This window comes from Pezoporus occidentalis, unplaced genomic scaffold, assembly GCF_034315485.1.
Source record: "Pezoporus occidentalis ecotype Australia unplaced genomic scaffold, CSIRO_AGI_Poc_V1 ctg21, whole genome shotgun sequence".
Lineage (NCBI taxonomy): Eukaryota > Metazoa > Chordata > Aves > Psittaciformes > Psittacidae > Pezoporus > Pezoporus occidentalis.
In genome coordinates this window covers 9,088,224-9,100,000 of record NW_026913964.1, presented here as the reverse complement: position 1 = coordinate 9,100,000, position 11,777 = coordinate 9,088,224, and the positions used below count along the sequence as shown (strand labels likewise).

The window sequence follows — 11,777 nt, the reverse complement described above, 5'->3', positions numbered from 1 at the left end:
CTTTTGATGCAGCCCAGGATACGGTTGGCTTTCTTGGCTGTGAGCACACACTGAAGCCGCCTCATGTTCATTTTCTCATTGACCAGCACCCCCAAGTCCTTCTCTGCAGGGCTGCTCTGAATCTCTTCTCTGCCCAGCCTGGAGCTGTGCCTGGGATTGCTCCAACCCAGGTGTAGGACCTTGCACTTGGCATGGTTAAACTTCATAAGCCTGGCATTAGCCCACCTCACAAGCGTTTCAAGGTCCCTCTGGATGGCATTCCTTCCCTCCAGCGTATGAACCGAACCACACAGCTTGGTGTCATCAGCAAACTTGCTGAGGGCGCGCTCAATCCCACTGTCCATGTCACCGACAAAGATGCTGACAAGACCAGTCCCAGCACCAATCCCTGAGGGCACCACTCGTTACTGATCTCCAGCTGGACATAGAGCCATTGACCACAGCCCTTTGCATGTGGCCATCCATCCAGTTCTTTATCCACCGAGTGTCCATCTATCAAATTGATGTCTCTCCATTTCCAACACTGGTTTCTGCTTATGAGGACTTACAGGTTTTGGCAAAATTGATGATCTGGAAAGCAGTATTCACTGACTTCCTTCATATGTGATGATGAAATCATTGTAGATCGCTTTTACTGTTTCTCTCTGTTTCTCTCTCCCATGTGTCCCAGCTAAGTCCCATGAGCACAGGAAGCACATACTCAGCAAACTAAAACAGAAGTTCTATTGTCTAAGAAGCTAGCTTAAGAATTTCCGGTGTCCCTAATAAGAAACACAGAAAATTTATCTCAGAAAAATCAAGATTGTTATGCATCTTATTTGCCAGAGTAATATTCCTATCCTTGTATACTCTAAGCAAGGACAATAAATGAAGTAGAACTTGTGTCTACTTTTAGACTCATAAGGAAACAGCTACCTGATTGATTGCAATAGGTTGGGTATGAAAATTAAACAAAACAAAGAAGCCTAGCAGTGTATAAAGGGATTTTTTTCAGTGAGCAAGACAGATGTTGTAGTGGGCAACATGAATATAGCTAACATGAGCATTGACAGCTCTCTGAGAGGGGAAACAACTCAATCAAATATCTGTCTGGATATCATTAATGCATTGTAGAGCCTTGAAGAAATACTCTTTGCTTAATTACCAAATTGAAATCCAACTCACTTTAAGACATACACAGCTCTGGGAAGTGTTTCAAGACAGAACTATTCCTGTCTTTTTCTTTTTTTTTTAATCCCCCCTAACTCTCTTCTCCTCCCACCCCCTCACCTCCCCCCAGTATGACTGTGTTGTTAGATTGCACAAATAAGGAAAAATAATTTAGCTTTTGATACACCACCTGAGACGTTCCAATTTGAATCCTGAAAAGAAAACCAGGAGTATGCACAATAAAGCCAACACCCTCCTCACCTCAGCCATCAAATTCTTTCCATGTTTTTCAGGAACCATAGCCTTTCACCTTCCAAGTTTATATGAATACTGGAAACCAAGACTTTTCAGTTTTGACATCAATATTCCAGATAAAGATTTTTGTATGATATGAATAGAGTTTGTATTATCTGAATTTCTACATATTATCACATAACCTGAATTTATTGCAAGTGTTAATTTCTAATTCATGCAAAATAATATATAGGATTTTCATGAAGTAAAAGTGGTTTTGCAGTGAAAATTGCAAGCAGAGGTAGATCATGTTGCCTACTAACACCAGGGAGTTGCACATCAATGTCTAATGTAGACTATAAAAGTACAGGATCAAGACTGGTTTAATGTGATACTTTTGAGTTGTGAGCTACAGGGCTGAAGAACTGATACACAGTTGCTTTCACTGTCACTTGCACTAATACAGTGGAAAAGTTCGGAAGACAATTAAGCTTGTAGATGTCAGGATTCTGAGCTCCCAGTTCAGTTCTTTACCAGAAATTAAGAATCTTTCTAAGTAGCAAAAAAGGCAGAGAAGAATTTCATTACTTTTCTTCTTCCACAATTTTAAGCATAATGTGTGCCAGTACACAAATTTGAAAACAGGCAAACAGGCACAATTAATCTTATACAGGCTTATATATAAAGAGATTGACTGAATCACGTATGAAGAATAGTACCTGCTCATCACTTAGATATTCCTCACCCTCTGATACATCTGCCATGTACTGGAGAGGGGGTAGTGGTTAGAGCTACTACAGTAAACTTTAAACATTGAATGTATTCCTATATCCCGGACAATTTTTTATCACATAAATACAGTGCTTGAGATTGGTATAAATAGAAACATGTACCTTACCTTCAGCAAAGTTGTAAATTTGGGCTATTATGATCGGTAAAATTTTACATAACATCAAAATGCTCTTCACTTTTAAATTTTTATTTCAGCTACAAGTGCAGCTTAAAAGGTAAATGCAGCTTCACTTTGGTTGCGTCCAGATTTCTTTTACCTGTGTTCTTTTAGCAATGTATCAGCTGACACTGGTGACATTTGTAAGAATGCCCAACTGTTTATAAGCATAGATCTACCATGGAATGACCCGTAGTTTCTACTGACTGTGGGGGTCAAGGAGTTTCTTTTCATAGCCGATTATGAAAAAGTGTTCTGGGATGAAAAGATTTAAGTAAATGGGCATAACATCTAGTAGGCAACCAGTCACCAGTGGTGCCCCTCAGGGCATGATGTTAGGGCCAGTGTTGTTCAATATCTTCATTGATGATCTGGATGAGGTGATTGAGTGCACCCTCAGTAAAATTGCAGATGACACCAAATTGGCCGGGAGTGTTGATTTGCTGGAGGGTAAGAGGGCTCTGCAGAGAGATCTGGACAGGCTGGATTGGAAGCAGTGGCTAATAGTATGAGGTTCAACAAGGCAAAGTGCCAGGTCGTGCATTTGGGCCACAACTGCATGCAACACTGAGGTTGAGTGGGAAGAGGGGCTGGAATGCTGCTAGGTAGAAAAGGACCTGGGGGTGCTGATTGACAGCTGCTGAACATGGGTCAGATTGTGCCCAGGCAGCTAAGGAGGCCAGTGGCATCACCTATAGCTTAGCCATCAGGGTGGGGTAGTGATCATCTCCCTATATGTGACACTGGTGAGGCCGCATCTCAAACACTGTGTTCAGTTCTGGGCCCTCACTACAAGAAAGACATTGAGGTGCTGGAGCAAGTCCAGAAAAGAGCAACAAAACTGGTGAAGGGTCTGGGGAACAAGTCTTATGAGGAGCAGCGAAGGGAACTGGGATTGTTTAGTCTGGAGAAGAGAAGGCTCAGGGGCGACATTATTGTGCCCAGCAACTACCTGAAAGGAAGTTGTCGTGAGTTAGGGGTTGGTCTCTTCACAGTATCACAGTATCACAGTATGCTAGAGATTGGAAGGGACCTCGCAAGATCATCTAGTCCAATCCCCCTGCCGGAGCAGGAACACCCAGATAATGTTACACAGGAATGTGTCCAGGCGGGTTTTGAATGTCTCCAGGGAAGGAGACTCCACAACCTCCCTGGGCAGCCTGTTCCAGTGTTCCGTCACCCTCACTGAGAAGAAGTTTCTTCTCAAGTTTAAGTGGAACCTCTTGTGTTCCAGTTTGTACCCATTACCCCTTGTCCTATCATTGTTTGCCACTGAGTAGAGCCTGGCTCCATCCTCGTGACACTCCCCCTTTATATATTTATAGACACTTATAAGGTCACCCCTCAGTCTCCTCTTCTCCAAACTATAGAGACCCAGCTCCCTCAGTCTTTCCTCATAAGGGAGATGCTCCACTCCCTTAATCATCTTTGTTGCCCTGCGCTCGACTCTCTCCAGCAGCTCCCTGTCCTTCTTGAACTAAGGGGCCCAGAACTGGACACAATATTCCAGATGGGGTCTCACCAGGGCAGAGTAGAGGGGAAGGAGGACCTCTCTCGACCTACTAACCACCCCCCTTCTAATACACCCCAGGATGCCATTGGCCTTCTTAGCCACAAGGGCACAGTGTTGGCTCACGGTCATCCTGTCGTCCACTAGGACCCCCAGGTCCCTCTCCCCTACACTGCTCTCTAACAGGTCGTTTCCCAACCTATACTGGAACCTGGGGTTGTTCCTGCCCAGATGCAGGACTCTACACTTTCCCTTGTTATATTTCATCAAGTTATTCCCTGCCCAACTCTCCAGCCTGTCCAGGTCTCGCTGGATGGCAGCACTGCCTTCTGGCATGTCAGCCACTCCTCCCAGCTTAGCGTCATCAGCAAACTTGCTGATAGTACACTCAATTCCCTCATCTAAATCGTTGATGAGTATATTAAATAATACTGGTCCCAGTATTGACCCTTGAGGCACTCCACTAGTTACAGGCCTCCAACTAGACTCAGCCCCATAGACTACAACTCTCTGGCTTCTCTCCTTCAGCCAGTTCACAGTCCACCTCACTACCTGATCATTCAGACCACACTTCCTCAATTTAGCTGTGAGGATGCTGTGGGGAGACTGTGTCAAATGCTTTGGTGAAGTCAAGGTAGACCACATCCACTGCTCTGCCATCATCCATCCACCGTGTTATTTCCTCATAAAAGGCTAAGAGATTGGTCAAGCATGATTTCCCCCTGGTGAAGCCATGTTGACTGCCCCTCATAACCCTCTTATCCTTGATATGCCTTAAGATGGCACCAAGGATAAGGCGTTCCATCACTTTCCCAGGGATGGAGGTGAGGCTGACCGGCCTATAGTTACCCGGGTCCTCCTTCTTGCCCTTTTTGAAGACTGGAGTGACATTTGCTTTCCTCCAGTCCTCAGGCACGTCTCCCGTTTCCCAAGACTTGGTAAAGATGATGGAGAGCGGTCTAGCAATGACTTCCGCCAGTTCCCTCAGCACCCGCGGGTGCATCCCATCTGGACCCATGGATTTATGGATGTCCAGGTTGCTCAACTGATCTCTAACCCATTCTTCATCGACTAAGGCAAACCGCTCTGTTGACCTGACTTCATCTAAGGTCTCAGGGGTACAGGGCTCTTCAGGGCTGCCTGCAGCAGAGTAGACAGAGACAAAGAAGGCATTCAGTAACTCTGCCATCTCTGTATCTTCTGTCACCAGGGCACCCATTCCGTTCATCAGTGGGCCTACATTGCCTCTGGTGTTAGTTTTGTCTGCCTCTTGTTACTTGTTACTCTTCTCAAGTAACAAGTGATATGGCAAGAGGTAATGGCCTCAACCTGTGCCAGGGGAGGTTTAGTTTGGATATTAGGACAAATTTCATCACAGAGAGGGTAATCAGGTATTGGAACAGGCTGCCCAGGGAAGTTGTGGAATCACCGTCCCTGGAAGTGTTCAGAAACCATGTAGATAAGGCCCTCAGTGATATGTTTATCGGTGGTCTTAGCAGTCCTAGTGTAATGGTTGGACTTGATGATCTTAAAGGTCTTTTCCAATCTGCTTGATTCTATGATTCTAGAAGTATCAATACACATTCTAGAAGCAGTCAAACTACACATGCTACATACCTGAACCAAGTTCTTTAGAAGTTTCTTATTTATTGACCTATCCCAATAAAAATGTTATCCATCTACAATGGAGTCATACCTCAAATAAAAGGCTGATAGAGTTTGAGGGCTGATCGACTTACGGTAACAAACTCCAAGACTGCATAATTTGCTAGAAAATCCTCTAGAAAATTAATATAAAGGGATATCTTAATATATTAAATGTACTTGTTTTAATTTAAAACATTCATACGAAGGTTACCTGGAGAGGTTGTAGAGTTTCTGTCTTGGGAGATATTCAAAAGCCATCAGAACATGTGCCTGAGCAACAAGGTCTACATGACCCTGTTTCTGCATGGGGGTTGGACAAGACGACCTACAGGGGTCCCTTCCAACTTACACCATTCTATGATTCTGTGAAACAAGAGAAAGGAAAATGAATGCTCATAACACTTTGTCTGAACAGGTCGTACTTCTACTTCTTTCTTCACTCCTTCATTCTACTCCCTTTCCTAGATTATGGTTACTCTCTGACAAATATTTCTCTCAAAGTACTTTAAATTTAGTTGAGATAAAAATTGAGGCAAATTTGACTACCAGTTGTGGTAAAAAAGAGAAAGGTATTTAAACATACATAGGTGCTTAAAACATTCTCACTGTCACTGATAATGTTAACACTAGTGTTTCCATCCTTTTCTGTGGATTAATGAAATAAACTTAATAAAACAACTTATATATATTCTCAGAAAATAGGTTAGAATTATATGAAGGAAAATAAGTTATAGGACCACCTTTTAGAATGGTAGTTGCACTTTTTGCCTTAGTAAAATTACACAAAAGGGTCTTAAAAACAGAGTAAGTTTCTATCATAGGAAAAAAATGAAGTGGTTGAAATTATTTTTCTGATAATATGACATCCCAGGGGCCAGTCCTTTAACTATACTTATGTTTTGTCTCACTGGAGTCAGTTTGTTTTGATAATAATGCTTACAAAACTTTTGTTTCTAAACACTTTCCTTCAATTCCTTGAACCATTTGTGGATGTGGGATCATTCAATGTTGAATGCATCCATTTATGATGTTTCATATAGAAAATTGTTCCTTTAGAGCCCTCAGCTGCTGAGCCTGTTTTTACTGCTCGAGCTGTATGACTCTTGCAAATATTTATGGAGGTTTCAGTGTATGTATTTTCCATAAACTAGAGCATAAACCTTACATCAATTTCACACTTTTCCTCCTGAAGCTTTTATAATGTCGAGGAGTAATGAATTTTTCTTCTTGCGCTTTTACACAAACAAACAAACAAAAAAGTGCAATATCAATGTATTGCACTTAACCAAAAAACATCTCTTAATACTGGAATCTCAAATATTAGCGGTAACTATTTCTCCAATGAATGTGTGAGATTTTATCTAAAATATAAGAGACACCATAAAGCCAAAATTAGCCTATACTGAAATCAATGACTCATCGAATATAATCTCATAAGCAGTTTTGCTTATGTCAGGTTTCCATAATTTTCTTATTTATTTCAATTAACACTAGTTAATAAAAGGACTTTTGAGGGTTTCTCCAGAATTCCAACGCTTCTGTACGTATAAAATAATGTAGTTTCCAAATATTGATAGTCACTATCTATTGAGCTCTGGCTTAGAACACTAGCTGTTAAGGAACAACTAGACGAATAAGGAGAAACAGAAGTTGAATTTGTTTGTTCATCGCTAGGCATATACATAGGTGGTATTAAAAGGTATAAGATATTAGAATTATATACACCCAGCAGGATGGAGTACTTTTTGAAAATAATTATAGTCTCATTCAGTACCTAATATCAACTAAGTTTTCCCATGCACATGCATCTCTTCTTATCTTGGCACAATCTTTTTAACTTCTCCTTATACTGAAATTTTCTAAGACAGATATTGTATATCTGGATGTTGCCTGGTACAAGACTACCTCTAGCTGGGACTAGATAGAAATGCAAATCTTTAAAATAACAATAGGTGTTAAGATTCAGATTTCCTATTATTCCTCTTTTTAGACTCCACATAACATATACTGTACAAAAGACTATAATGAAAAAGTCTAATGGCAACCTCTTTGAATAGAATGACGGTGTTCTAACATCTTGCGAGGGTAGATATCTCCATATAAAAAAAAACAAAACCCAACCCCCAAACAAATAAAATCCAACCAACACCAAACCAGTAATTTGATTTTAATATTTTTTTTTTTATTGAGAACTTTGAAGTTGAAGCCCTTCTTCAAAAGTTTTGGAAAAGTTTTTAACTGTTTGAATAAACAGCTGGTCTTACATCAAGGTAACCTGTTCCTGACATAGAAATGAGAATAATCCTTCGTAGCACAATAAAAACGTGGACATGTTAAAATTTGAAAATTAAAGGATTATGCTTGATGTTACATAATCAATCATTTTGTGAATTATATTCTCTATCAGCTCTACGTCCAGTAGGTAATTGTGTTATTCTGAGACAGGCTTTTAAAATTTTCTGCTGAAACCTTGGTTAAATCTGATTGTAGAAATGGCAAATATAACATACTCTATAAATATATTTGATGTTAGTCATAAAGACTCTGCAGTATGCCTGTCCATGTCCTCTGGCTTTTTAGATTGGTGATTTTTTACAACAGAGCTTGTCTATTGGGTTAATTACCACGGAGGTTTTCTTTTGGTCACTTTTGTAGTAAATATCATAAATAATAAAACAATAAGTGCAAATAAAACACTACAAATATTTCATTGCTGTATTTTGTACACATGATAATGATGATTTGATGAAACACTTAAAGCACCTATGTAAAACCCATGAGGGAAAAGAATCCGTATTTCATTATAATGTCCAACTTCACATAGACTTGTTTCCCCAAAACAACTAAAATAATTCGGTATGGTATGAGTTGCAAAAACAAACACACCAAAGCCTTCAAAAGGATCCATATGGATAAGTCATTAGGACTGCATGGCCTCATATAGTCTGTTAAAATTCTCAGAGGTTAGTTTATATCTTGATACTTTAATAAACAGTTTCAGCTTTGGTGAAAGCTGGAAAGCTTAATCCATTAAGAGCCATTCAGAACCAAAACAAACAAACAAAGCTTTAACCACTTCAGTGACAACAGCACAGAACAAACAAGCAGTCTCCTTCGAAAATCCCAGCAATTTTAGGATCAATAGCCTCACTCTGTGATTCTAAGTGATGAAAGCTAGAAAATCTCTGCTGTTGGCTCTTTTCAAAAATGTTTCTGGTAAAGATATAGTTGCAAATTTGATGAATTTAGTTTAGTAATACCCATGTAGTCTAGAAGGCTAACTTAAGTACTATCACCAGTCACAATGAAAACAAACTGACTCAAACATCACTTTTAGCTGAAATTTCCTCTTTGTACCCTTGATTTATAATGCTAAAATACCTTTCAACATCTCTTCTGAGTCCTTATACTTAGAGTTCTTTGATTATTTTTCTAATTACCCACAGTAGGATTTATTTTTTTTTATATTGGGAATTTAAAAAGGAAAAAATAATTAGAAACATTTTTGTGAATGCAAAACCAGTACAGTGACTTAGTCTGCTAAAGAATGTAAGACTGTTTCAAAGTCCATTTAAACTGATCTGCCAATATGGATAATCAAATCAGCAAATACATCTATATATACAGAAAGAACAAAAATAAACATTTTTCCTTTATAAGATTAAAAGCCTGTTAGACCCTTTTAAAACACTGCCATTGTATATTGACTTTCATGAAAATAGAGTTTACTTCCTTTTACTTAGTCTAGATTTACATCATTCAGCAGAGCTTTTATGCAGTAGATCTGTTATCATTCCAAAGAATTTTAAATTATTCTTGCGTCTTTTTACAAATATTGAAGTCTTTGTTTCCTGTTTTTAAATACAATAACTCATATATTTGTTATTTTGGGTTTTTATTTAAATTTCACATTTACCATTAATTATAAACTCAGAAATAAAATAGGAGGAGTATTTATTTTTTAGCCAGCAGTGTCAGCTAGTTTGTATTTTACCCATAAATTATCTAGAAGCTTTAAATTATATACTTTCTTAAGTAGCAAAAAAGACACTGTAAGGATTGCCTGTACATATCTACAAGCTAAATTATCTACTAAGAGTTGTGAGGGGTTTTTTTTTTGTAATCAGCAGACTTTACTAATTGTATTTTTAAAATTAAATCAGTAACTTAGAGTGCTGTCATTATGAGAAATATGAGCAGTAAAATAGAACCTATCCCTCATTTCTTGTTTACAGATCACACAGTTTACCCCAATTTTTCACCAGAAAGGTGTAAAGTCAGAATAACATTTAAAATATCTGGCTTTACACAGGGACACTGTGTTTTTTAGTACTGATTCATTAAGATGCTTGATGCGTGAGTTGTCAAACGATATGTGGGTGGCTGTAATGGCAGCATGTAGGTTTGTATGGAAAACAAGTATGGCACTGTGAAGATTTTTTTCTCTCTTTCATCATATAGGTACTCACATGTAACACTTGTGAGGGGTGGGTCTGCTAAGAACCTTGCTGTCAAATGAACTAATTCACCAGAAAAAAAAAAATGCAAGTTTAAAACAAAGTTCTCCAAAGGCGAAAAAAAAAAAAATGTCAAACCACCTAGACTTTCTGTAGCCTAACCAAGTGACAGACACACAGACAACTTCATTGCTGCCAGAACAACACTCTGCACAGCCCACGAGCAAGCTATTTGTCACTGCTACAAGAATATCCTCCGCAACTTGGCATCAGGGTCCCTGAGTAGTTAAATGTGTTTGTACAGTTGCTGGAAATGCTATCCAATAATAGGGAGGAAAATGATCAGAGGATTGCATTATTATTATTATTAGAAAATATGTTATTGTACGAAAAACATATCTTTATAGCCACAAACATGAAAGGTTGATAGGAAAATATCTATTTACAGAATACCAGAAAATTGCATTCTATATGAGTTTATGGAAAGACTGTGTTTAACTCCACTTCCTTTTTCCTCTCTTCAGTCCTCCTGTCCATCAAAAGCAAAACTGAGTGTGCCATTCATCCGGTAAAATATGGTAGGCTTTTCATGATAGCTCATAAAACAAGGGTTTAAAATAATCTCTAACATTCTGCCACTATGTGTTAAACATGTTAAACATGACAGAGTAACTTACCATGTATAATGGTGTAATGTTTAATTTAAAAATATTCATGTAAGATGGTGGATAAGCACATTTTTTTGTAGCAGATCTTCAGACCCTCTGAAGGGTCTGCTAGCTCTGATGTGAAACACACTCATATATTCCTATTTATGTCACAAAGTTCAAGTCCTTTCATTCTGCATTGTGTTGTGCGATACAAATCATTACAAGCCCAAAGCAGTACATCTTTCAATATAATCTGGGCCTATGCAGAAAATTTCCCCACCCAGAAGTGGATAGGCATTTATAATAATGAATTTGGAAAAGATACAACAATGTATTATTCCTTTCTGTCTCCTAAATTACTAAGATCTCTGTTCTATTAATGAACGCTGTTGAAACAGACAGGTAAGCCTTACTAACATTAATAGCATTTAAGCACCCCAGATCTCTTCCTCCTAAGATACTTTGACGAATTAAAAGAGTATGTTCGTCACATGTTGACACAATGTTCCTGTCCATGTTGAATTCACTGACATTTTATTGCTGAATTCAACATGGAGACAGTCAGGTGTAATGGCAATAGAGATTTACACTTTGAGACTTATTCATTAATCCTTCTCTATAACAGCAAATTTTAAAGATTCAGAATTTTTCAAATTATTTGCAATAACACTACAATTAAAAAAATGTTATAGCAACCTTTACTACTGACATGGCTGTTCAAGCAGCTTTTAGACCAGGGGCTTCAGATGCTATACTTCAAAGGCTTTATCATCAAACTCTGCCCTGCTGCCTGCCAAGAAAAGGAAGTCTTACTTTGGACCACAATGGACTGATCGGTCTGGTGCAAAAGGTCAACAAACACTACACAAGCCTGGTTGAGACTAAAGCTTAAAAGGGAAATCTTGCCAAGTAGGATTAAGGTGTCTATTCTTTCTTCAGTATGAGTGCATTGTCAAGGGGAGTAAAACGTGCATATAGAAATAAGAAAATGGGATGATGGCATAAAAGTTACTTGCAAGTCAGGTATCTTGCAAAGGAGATGAAAGCGCTCCAATGTTTATAAGGAGATGGTTAAAAAGAATATGGAAGAAAAGTTACAATTCAGGTCAACCAAATCAGGGAAATGATTGTAAATCCATAGTAGCATAAAAATTCCTGTAGAGTTAGTGTTCAGTTTATCT

At 38.7% G+C, this 11,777-nt stretch overlaps 1 long non-coding RNA gene across 1 annotated transcript in view; it reads left to right on the top strand.

Annotated features, from left to right (window-relative positions):
• Positions 1-10,524, top strand: part of LOC134163883 (uncharacterized) — an 87,796-nt gene extending 77,272 nt beyond the window's left edge. Inside the window, exons 2-3 of the long non-coding RNA XR_009964885.1 lie at positions 7,480-7,574; positions 10,471-10,524. This is a non-coding gene — a long non-coding RNA (uncharacterized LOC134163883). The remainder of the gene's footprint in view (positions 1-7,479; positions 7,575-10,470) is intronic.
• The last annotated feature ends 1,253 nt before the right edge of the window (positions 10,525-11,777 follow it).